This window comes from Syzygium oleosum, unplaced genomic scaffold (genome assembly GCF_021117445.2).
Source record: "Syzygium oleosum isolate NSW1041296 unplaced genomic scaffold, Sole_v2.1 Sole_v2.27, whole genome shotgun sequence".
Lineage (NCBI taxonomy): Eukaryota > Viridiplantae > Streptophyta > Magnoliopsida > Myrtales > Myrtaceae > Syzygium > Syzygium oleosum.
This window is the reverse complement of record NW_026607511.1, coordinates 3805057-3815359: the sequence shown is the minus strand read 5'-3', so window position 1 is coordinate 3815359 and position 10303 is coordinate 3805057. Positions and strand designations below refer to the sequence as shown.

At 41.5% G+C, this 10303-nt stretch overlaps 1 long non-coding RNA gene across 1 annotated transcript; it reads right to left on the bottom strand.

The window, feature by feature from the left end:
- Positions 1–5334: 5334 nt before the first annotated feature.
- LOC130135103 (uncharacterized) lies at positions 5335–6875 on the bottom strand. Its single transcript, XR_008814592.1, has 2 exons — positions 5793–6875; positions 5335–5695 (listed from the first exon to the last, which is right to left on the bottom strand). It is a non-coding gene; the product is annotated as an uncharacterized LOC130135103 (long non-coding RNA).
- Between the last annotated feature and the right edge of the window lie 3428 nt (positions 6876–10303).

Here is a 10303-nt window from a genome sequence, read left to right as displayed (position 1 = left end):
GATTGAATCGAAAGTTCAATCGGCGATGAAACGTCCCGGTAAGTTCGACTGTTGAGTGTTGATTGACGAATCCCGTCATCGCCTGAATGTCACGAGGAACCAGCTGGGTGTGGAGATTTGTCTAGGCGCATCTTCCTCTGCCTGTTGTTTCAGAATCGTCTCGCTCTCAGTTTCTCTCTTGGGCAATTCACCGAACACCTGCTGCTCAGAGGTCAAGTTCGACTGTCGTGGTGGCTAAACAATGAATCACGATCCCTTTGAAGATAGGCAGTGCGATGGGAAGGAGATCTGCGATAGGCGACGGGTAGCGACGGGAAGTGCGGAGTAGCGCCAATTGAAGCTCTTCATCTCGTCACAGTGACGAGGCAAGCCACATCTTCGCACCGTTGCGAAGCGACAATCGTGAGAGAGAGTTCGATCTCCATGAATCGCTGGGTGGTGCTGCATTCGCGGTTGCAGTGAATCATCATCAGCTAGAGATCAATCCCCCTTCATTCAACCGGAGTCATCTCTCTCCATTCTCTCTCCGTCCATCTTCATTTTTTCAACAATGTCTTCCTCCATTATTATTTTCTCTCTCAAGCTCACCGTCTCCACCATCACTATCGTCAAGCTCTTTCTGATTCAAAGTCTTTCCCCTCTCCTTGTCCTTCGCACATGTCTGGACCAGATTCATCTGCCGCCGGGCCATCTCGAGCTCACGCCGCCCCATCGCTGCTGAACCGTCATCACGTCAGGTCGTTTCCATATCCGATTGACCTTTCGAGTTAATTTTCGATTCATTCCAAATACGTTGGTCGATTCTTGCCTTGTCCTGTTCTCTTCCACTCCATCCCCGTCTTTCGGATTCCATCGCCGCCGCCGCCGCTTGCGTCCTTCATTTCGCCGCCCCCGTCTCCGCCGCGCGCAAAGTGGGGAATGCGGGCTGGTGTGGACAAGAGCTTCATCCGATTGCCAAGGCTGAGGTGGGATGGGATCATCATCGGCATCAATCGACGGCGGCAGCCGAGGCCAATCTGAGAGTCGTCATCGTCGGAGACGAGAATAGGCGGAGGAGCGTGAAGAGGAAAACAAGGAGAGAATGAGGGTGCAAAGCGAGGCGGTGGAGTTTCATTCGGATTTTTGGGGTAGAACCGGTGGTTGTTGTTGGATGAGATGGAAGTAAAAGTGTTGAAATAAAATAAAATAAAATAAGAAATAGAAAAAAAAAAGACGCAAAAGAAAATAGAGAGCTCACAAGAAGTCGGTCAAAGGAAGACCTGCACAAAAGATGGCATTCGTTGAGAGGAAGATTCATCCACCAACTCCTCCTCATCATCAATTTTTTTTAAACTCATAAAAAAACTCCAAACTATATTCATTATGACATATTTACCTTAAATTTTTTTGTGACGTCCGAAATCCAAAATTATGTCCATTATGGCATATTTACTCTGAACTTTTTCTTTTTGACTTCGAGAATCCCAAAAAATGTACATGTGTGATCAATTTACTCTCCCGTCAAGATTCCATCAGATGATTTTTCAATTAAATCGATGTCGTTTTGATTTCATGTAAGCCACCGTTTGCCTTCCCTCGTCCATGTAGGTAGATTTTTAACGGTATTCATCAGCAGAATATTGACGGAGGGTAAATATATCACACATGTACAAGTTTGAGATTTTCGGTGTCCCGTTTTTCTTCCCTGTCCAATATTTTGTTCTTTTCCATGTAAAAGCAAACTCTCCAAATTGGAGGTCAATCATAAAAAAAAATTTAGGATAAATGTGTCACAGTGAGCATAGTTTGAGATTTTTAGTGATTTTTTTTCCTCGGCTCCATCGATAATCGATCACAACTCACAATCGAGAATACATCGATCTCTCTCGCGGAAACAAGTCTATCCGCTTGCCGTCTACCGGCCACAATCGACCCACCATTGGGCTCCTGTCGCCCCATCCCTCCTAGATGTCCTTGGCGTGGAGCTCGATTTGAGGTAGTATTCCTAGTAATTCTAGCAGTAGGATTACTTCTAATGATACATTATTGGATAAGATGATCGCTTTGCCGTGCCTTCTTATGTCATACTTAGCCAATCCCATGCTATTAGTTCATGTTGAGGTTTCGCTTTTTGAGTTTCAGGTAGGACACATAAGTATACAGGCGAGAGCATCCTTCTTGAATCCGACTCGATATCGATTCATTCGTCTCTTATTGTTGTTGCTCATATTGATTAGTGTTGATTATGTCGTTTGTTCCTGTCCATAGTACTTTTGGGAAGGCACTTCTGTCTTTAGATTGCTCGTTTGTTGAATTGACGGCTTTAAATTCACTTTTGTAAATCATGTGGGTTTGCTTGCTGTCTGCGGTGTGTTCTCGCTTCAATGAACAGTGTTTGATTTCATTTTTGAAAGGAAAATTCCACGTTTATTTCTCGCAACTTCATTTCCGTAGAAATATTTTAATTTTCCCTAGGTCTTTCGATTTGAGATTCCTATTTAAATTTCCTCTAATTAGAAAATTAACCCAACGTCATTTTTGGTTATCAAGATGTCATCGACAGAAATTAACATCATGATAAATGAATTTCCTCTTCTTAAAGCAAACATGGAGTAATCAACGATTAATTGCTTGAATCCTAATTTAGACAAGGTCTCAGATAAACGTGCTTTATACCTTTATATGTATATAAAGTATACAATAACACATTAAAGGATTATTTGCCTTAATCCTACGGATTTTGTTTTATGTTTGTTGACACATGACATGCGTACTCACCAGTCGCGTGGTCCTTCTATATCAAGGAAGGAAACAACTAATCAACTAGGCTTCATAAAAATATATGCTTTTGTCCAAGGCTCCGACTATTCTTCACAGGAAACACTCCCATCATTATGAGAATAAGTGTTTCTCGTGCCTAATTCTACAATCCCGAAGTTGGATATGGACCGCGGTGCCCTGTCCGCATTCGTTTTTTATTCGATCCCGCGCTTTGCTCATGCATGCAGTACCATCCGGATTGCTCAATGCCCCGTTGCACGCTTCGTGGCCATTAAATGACTCCTTGCCATCCTCGAATTTGCTGTAGTAACTGTATCCAGTTATTTGCCGTTTTGGCACTCAGTTCATTCGGGACGTTACGTCGGGCATTCGCGAAACCATCCCATGGCATGTACTCATCGTTATTGCAGATTTTGTTGGTCATGGTTGTATCTGGATCACCTCCAATGGCATAGCAAGTAGATAAGAAGCCTAGGACAAAGGCTTTGATACTCCGTGAAGTTAGTAATGAGAATATAGATTTCGTATCTCTGTCTTTCTTTCATTTATCTCTTGGACGCACATTCAACAACGTAAATTATGGAGTGTTTAGTGTCGTGGATTTATTCGCTAATCTCACGTCTATTGACGTTTGCTTGAAGATGCAAGTTTTTGTTTTGATCCTATTGAACCATTATTATTTTCGTTTCTTTTCACTCAAGGACTCCAAGAGACAAAAATCTCCACTTGAGGAAACCTCGGGACATAAGTTTTGCAATTCCTCAAATAACTTCAGTTTGTCTCTATATTTTCTGTGCTAAGCTAGTTTCACGTTCAATATGGAATCCATCTAGAATGAAAAAATCCCTCCTACTATATGTGGGAATATCTTAGAGTTGCATTGTACCTGATGGTCAATGTGGCTGATGGTATGAAAAGTGCTTGGTCTAAACAATCAGTCTACCAAATTGGTGTACAAATGAGATTTTTCCATGAGTTGGGTAAATTTCATATGTAGTCATTTTGTACAATTAAGTCACTAAATTTTGATTTCGATCGCCCAATGCACTAACATTATTTTGCAATCAATACATTATGAAGACTTTTTGAACAATTTTTGCATGTTATATCGATGCAGTGTCTTACATGTCTAATTGGAGATGTTATAACGATGATGTGACGCCAGCTAGGCACCATGTGACGCCAGCTAGACTTTTTGAACAATTTTAGTTCTCATGTTTCACTACAGGTGGGATCGAACATTCTACATGCAAGCACCACGTGACGCCAGCTAGACTTTTTGAACAATTTTAGTTCTCATGTTTCACTACAGGTGGGATCGAACATTCTACATGCAGAGGGAGCCATTCTACGCCGGATTTTCATGGTCCTACACTTTCAAGGCCTCTCACATCTCCTGAATTGGCCAGCGACATTGATTTGGAGCATCCCTTTCTCAACCTAGTGATCCCGTGATGTCATACCAATAGCCTGCTGAGATCGTGAGCTTAAATCATCACACATTTCTCATGTTCAATTTAACAATTTTCATGTATTGGCTGTTCAAAATATGTACACGTCCAGGGTGTTCTAGTTGGATTCGCCTAGCAACAGAAAACAAACAAATATCAACTCTTCGGTATTTGTACAAATTGTGGCCAGTGAAGCTCATTAGGAGCCATGGACAGGCCAGAGGGACGTCGCTTCTCTGCCAGTTGGCCGGCATTCGCGAGAGAAAGGCATCAGTCACAGCTTCTTGATAGACATCAATCACAAATAATATCTTTGATGGCTTATCACTTACTCGTGACTCCGATATCTCTACATAACCATGTGCTTTTTCCCCCCATGTAGCATAAAAAAATCCACAAAGATACTTCCTCACATCTCCATGATTTGTCTTTCCAGAGAGTCTTTATGCTAATTTGCCATCACAAGATACATGTATACAAGAGAAACAAATGCAGCAAATGGCCTAACAATCAATGACGACGTTGCCTAGGAGTGAGCTTTAGGAGCTCACCAATTTCCTACACTGTACTATAACAGAATGAAACAGCACATACTATTGATACCAATAACCATGAAGCAAAGCAGATCCACATAAAACTTTATTCAACTCCTGGAACACCAGAGCACATAATTAACAAATCAAATTCAACACGACTGAATCATCAACTAATTACCCTTGTTACCAAATGGAATAACAAATTTTGAGAACAGCGGTTAAGCTATGCAACAATAGGTCACTGATCAAAGTTTATGAGGGTAAAGAGTCATTGAATAGCAAAAGCAATTACTACTTTGAAACAAGAGGAGCATGTCCAGAATTTGCGAATGAATGCTTACCCTTTCAAACAAAAGAAGGCAGGAAAAGGACAAAGGAGACATGAAGCTTTCTGAGGCCATATCTTACCTTACCAAAAAAAAAAAAGGCTTTCTGAGGCTAAATACCAAACATTACAAGCTGAGTTAATCAGTAATAACAACGGTCCCATCCTGCACCAACGTTATTATATTGAGCATATGTGTCATGTATATCTCATTGTTCTGTGCTTGTGTTGATACCGTCATAGTAGCAACTGAAAACGAGACTTGAGCAAACACCAATTAAATTTGCGACCATGCAAACTATCAACTCCTCGACGATAAACGCATTCAATTAACGCGACTAACACACTGCATTAAAAAATTTGTGATAGCAAATCTGAAAAAGCAGAGGATGAGGAACAACTTTGGTCGGAGGAACATACTGGAGATGTTACACAGTTCATGAGCAACTCTTATTTTGTACGCCACGGACAATCCTCCAGGTGGGATGGCGACGTCTTCGCAGGGCTTGGGAATGTTGGGCACCAACTCCTGCTGCAGCTCCTCTTCAAACTATAGGGACTGATATATTGCAAGCCCACATGTAGTTCATCTTTGCAGCAGAATTTATAATGTGGTCAATTGCCTGCATTGCGAAATTGAATGTCATAAACTCCACTTCAACTCCAGTGAAACCAGCCTCTGTGATTGTAAGGCGATTTGGTATTCTCCGTCCTCCTCACCCATTAGAAAGAGACTAGGATCTGCAGACATTTCCTCATCGAGAGCAGCATTCAGAGCCTTTCTCACGGTCATCTCTTTCGGCGCCGCAGCATAACCCTGTAACGAACCGCGTCGCTGCGGCACAACTCTTCCACAACCTCTCTCCCAACAACACAGCATCCGAGCCCTCCGGCAGTGGCTTTTCATCTTAGAATCGACAACATCTTGCTCTCTCGAACTTGAACTTGCTCTCACCACCAGATAAAGCTCGCTGATTCTCTCTCTTGAACAGGTTTTCTTCAAAAGAGAGTCCAGCGTCGTCATCCCATCAAACACCTTCCTTGCAATTCCTCCGCTACAGTGCAACCGACGGCAATGGAATGTCGGAAGACGGCGAGAGGATGGGAGAAAACAAACCGAAACAGAAATCAACGGACAAATCTGGAATGAATCGAAAGTAATTCTAGAGTTCAATCGGAGATGGAAACGACCTGGCAAGTGCGAGTTTTGATTGATGGACTCCGTTATCGCTCGAATGTCGCGAGGAACCGGCTGTCTGTGGAGATTTCTCCAGGCACATCTTCCTCTGCTTGTTGTTTCAGAATCGCACCACTCTCTGTTTCTCTCTTGCGCAATTCATCGAACACCTTCTGCTCGGAAGACGCGGCACGTTCAACGACCGGGAAACTCCGTGGTCAAATTCGACCGTCGTGGTGGGCGGCTAAACAATGAACGACGATCCTTTCGAAGATAGTTCAAGTCGCAGCGACGCCATCCCGCCGTTACTAATTCCTCTCTAATTCAAAGTGTTTCCCCTCTCCTTGTCCTTCGTACACGTCTGGACCAGATTCATCTGTCGCCGGGCCATCTCGAGCTCACGGCGCCGTGGCTGCTGAACCATCATCAGGTCGTTCCAAACACGTTCGTCGATTTTTTGCTTTGTTCTGACCTCTTCCACTTCGTCGCTGCCTTTCGAATTCCATTTTGCCGTCGCTCTCGCTTGCGTCCTTCGTTTCGCCCGTCTCCGCCGCGCGCAGAGGGGATGGATGTCGCCTGGTATTTTACAAGAGCTTATCCGGTTGCCGAAGCTCAGGTTGAGATTATCTGGAAACACTACTATTTATATATATACATCCTTTTTTAATTGAAAAAAAAGAATGGTTATTTTTTATTATCTAAACAAAAAATTGAACCGAATCAAGATGCACAAAATTTTTTATTCGATTCAATTCGGTTCAGTTCGTATCTCGGTTTGATTTTTCAATTCAATTTTGACACCTCCAGCGTACAATGCCACAGCATACTCGTCTCAATCGTAGAACTGCTCTCCATTGCATACCTTGCCCAGAAAAGTCAAATCCCGGTCACTTCTTATGATATAAAGCCAGTGTGAAGGTACCATGAGCAGGACTGCGATTTTGTGCGTTGTGGACATGATTTGATGATAGTGTTCACTCACTGTCTTCCCCTCTATTTCTCTTTCGTTTAATGTAGAGAAACTCATAAATTGAGTTGGGTATAAAAAGGGCTCCTTTCTCATAGGATCCTCGGGCATTAATTCTTTTAGGTTTAAGAGCCTTTGTTATTTCCAAATGAAGTGACTTAGGATCTTGGTTGAATCTTCATTTAATCAGAAGGTTTTTGCTCCTCTGTTTAATTGGTGAATTTGGGCATATATATTATACAATTCGACCTTGTTGACGCCGTGGCAAACCACGCTCTCTCATATCCTTGTACATTAAAATGAGAATTTACGTATTATAGCCAGTTTGTGCTAGCACAAGATATGATCGCTTGTTATGCCAGTCGAGTTGGGGAAAATTTCTACCTACACCCGACGTATACCCTACTCCTTTCTCTACGAGCATATGTGAAGACCTACTAGGAGTGAAACTAAGTCAAGATCTCGCGAGTTGTTCAAGCTTGGGTTGACGATGGTTTGAGAACGTCTCAACTGATTTCTACTCAAGCTCTAGCTCAAACTACTCGCGCGTCGTGTCAAATTGAAACTCGAGCTTGTCAATACTCTAGCTCAACAAACTTTTGAACCTAATTAAAAAAAATAATATTATAAAATTAGGCATAGACATCCCTAGCCATACGCGTGCGCACTCGTGTGCACATATTTATATATAAAACTCAACTTTTTATTCGAGTCAAGCTCCGGTATGAAATTAATACATGATCGACGTAAATCGAGTTTTGAACACTAAGTATGGGGATTGAGTCTATCTCAACTTGGGCACCATTGCTGCTCGTTGGGACTCCTAGGCTCAAAAGTTTAATTGGAGCCAAAGTCTCCATTGAAGAGGATTCTCACATGCAAAACTCGAGTTCGAGGTTCTTAAGTCCCCTCTAACTTTTGTCCCCTATATTAAGCAACTAGCAAGATGCAAGGGTCTAAGATTATATCTGTTATATAACTCTAAATGTTGGTGCTGACATAAATTTTCGTGAGCCAAATAATAAACTGAAAATTATGACGACAAATATTCACATCGATCAAATTTTCACTAGACTTTGCGTGTAGTTTGCTTTAATAAAGTGGATTCAAACCGCATCACGTAGTTTCGAGATATAAAATTGCAATATATTTATCAAACATAATATAAGTGCATGCTCTGAATCCACAAGAAACCCGAAAGCACAAACAATTTAAATTCCTTTCTCTCGATAGCTTTCCTACACTCGTCAAATTCTTCGGATTATCAACTTGATACGGAAAAGGTGGGCAAGCTATTCATGCAGAATCTTCTTGAGAGCAAAATTAATAGTTTCTTTTCTTTCCTCAATTTACTGCTCTCTATTTCTAGTGAATATTAATCAGTCAATCCTAAACCTATTGTACGATTATCAATTTAGTCAGATTTCAATTTTGCCAATGTAGTACTAAATATTTGCATGAAATTCTTAATTTAGGCATATAAATGCTGACTGGGCATTTCGTCATTGCCGGCGGTCCTACGTGGCACCACCGGCATTTTTATTTTTATTTTTTTGGTCTGTAACACCACCGGCGTTTGACATGAACAAATTTATGGAAAACAACGTCGTTTTGCTTTTTTTTTTTTATGATTTCGTTTATGTTTTCCTTTTCTTCCTTTTCTTTCTTTTCTTTAGGCACTGTTCATTTTCCTCTTCCTTCCCCTCTTGCAATGCTCCTCTTCCTTGACTTCAACCTCTCTCTCCTCCGCGTAAACTCTCGGAAAACTCTCATCTGACATAATTACCTGCCTCTGATTCGAAATCGTCAAACGCTAAGAAGAGAGCCATAAATTAAACAGATTGAAGGAGAGGCCATTCACTAAATCTAATAGCATTGGCAAGTTCTTCGTGTGTTCTCCACGAAGTGACCATTCTCTTTATTCATGGATTCAGATTCGATGAATGATTGAATCTACGACATCCCAATCGTTTACCACTTAAAAATCCCTTAGAGTTATCTTCACATCCTACATGGGGAAATTAAGTATAGGGGTCATCCTCGAGTATTAGATACGTAATTGATATTGATGAGTTTATCGTTCTAATATTTCGGTTTCTCATCATCAAAATCATCTTCATCATTGTTGATTGAAATAGTTACACATGCATAATAGTCCCAAGTCGTTGAGAAGGACAATCTTGTCATCATATATATTTAGACCCGATCTCTTACATGGAGGCAACATTCCATTATTCAGCGAAAGATTAACCCTCACACTTAGTCTCATTCCATGGACGAATATTCCTTGTACCTAACTCTTACAATCCTTGAGTTGAATTTGAGCACTGATAGTCTAGCCACACTCGTGATAGAGTTGCTTTCTTGCGGAATCGATGCACGCTATACAGTATGGGTGTTCAAGCACACCATTGCCCGATGCATGCGCGCAACACGCACCGGTGGAATTTTTATACAAGCTGTAGTACTAGCACCATGAGTCCCCGTGTCAGCGCTCAAGTTATTAGGGACAATGTTCACTGTAGTTGCAATTGGACCCAAATGGAAATGCTGTTACCCGTTGCAGATTTTGTTGGTCATGTTCGCCGACTTACCGCAGTGCACCGAGAAGAGAGCCCTATAGTGATGCGTGCGATTCCTTGAAGTGTCCGCATGATATTCATATAGGTGGTTTGTGTATCTTTAGACTGCTACTTTAATTGTGTTCTTAGTAAATAGTTCTCTGAAGTTTGAGTTGGCCAGTTTTGGCTATATAAGGGGGTCAATTACATAGGTTGGGCTGCCACTTTTATGTCTCTATTCATTTGTGAGATGTCGATGAAATAGGTCAGAACGTCCTCGACTATTCCATCCTCTTCTCTGTTAAATATAGCCAAGAGATTTACAACGTCTTCGATTGACTAATGTCCTTGTCTATGCTTTTGTAGTATGTAGTTGGATAGGCATGAAATAAATTAGATGCTTTTTGTGATCGAGAATAATATGTTCCATCCTATATCATTATTATTATCTTGTGGATATGTCCAGGTCTTACAAAGTGGAGTTATTGCATGGATCGATGTGACCTAGTTAGTAAAACATAGTTAA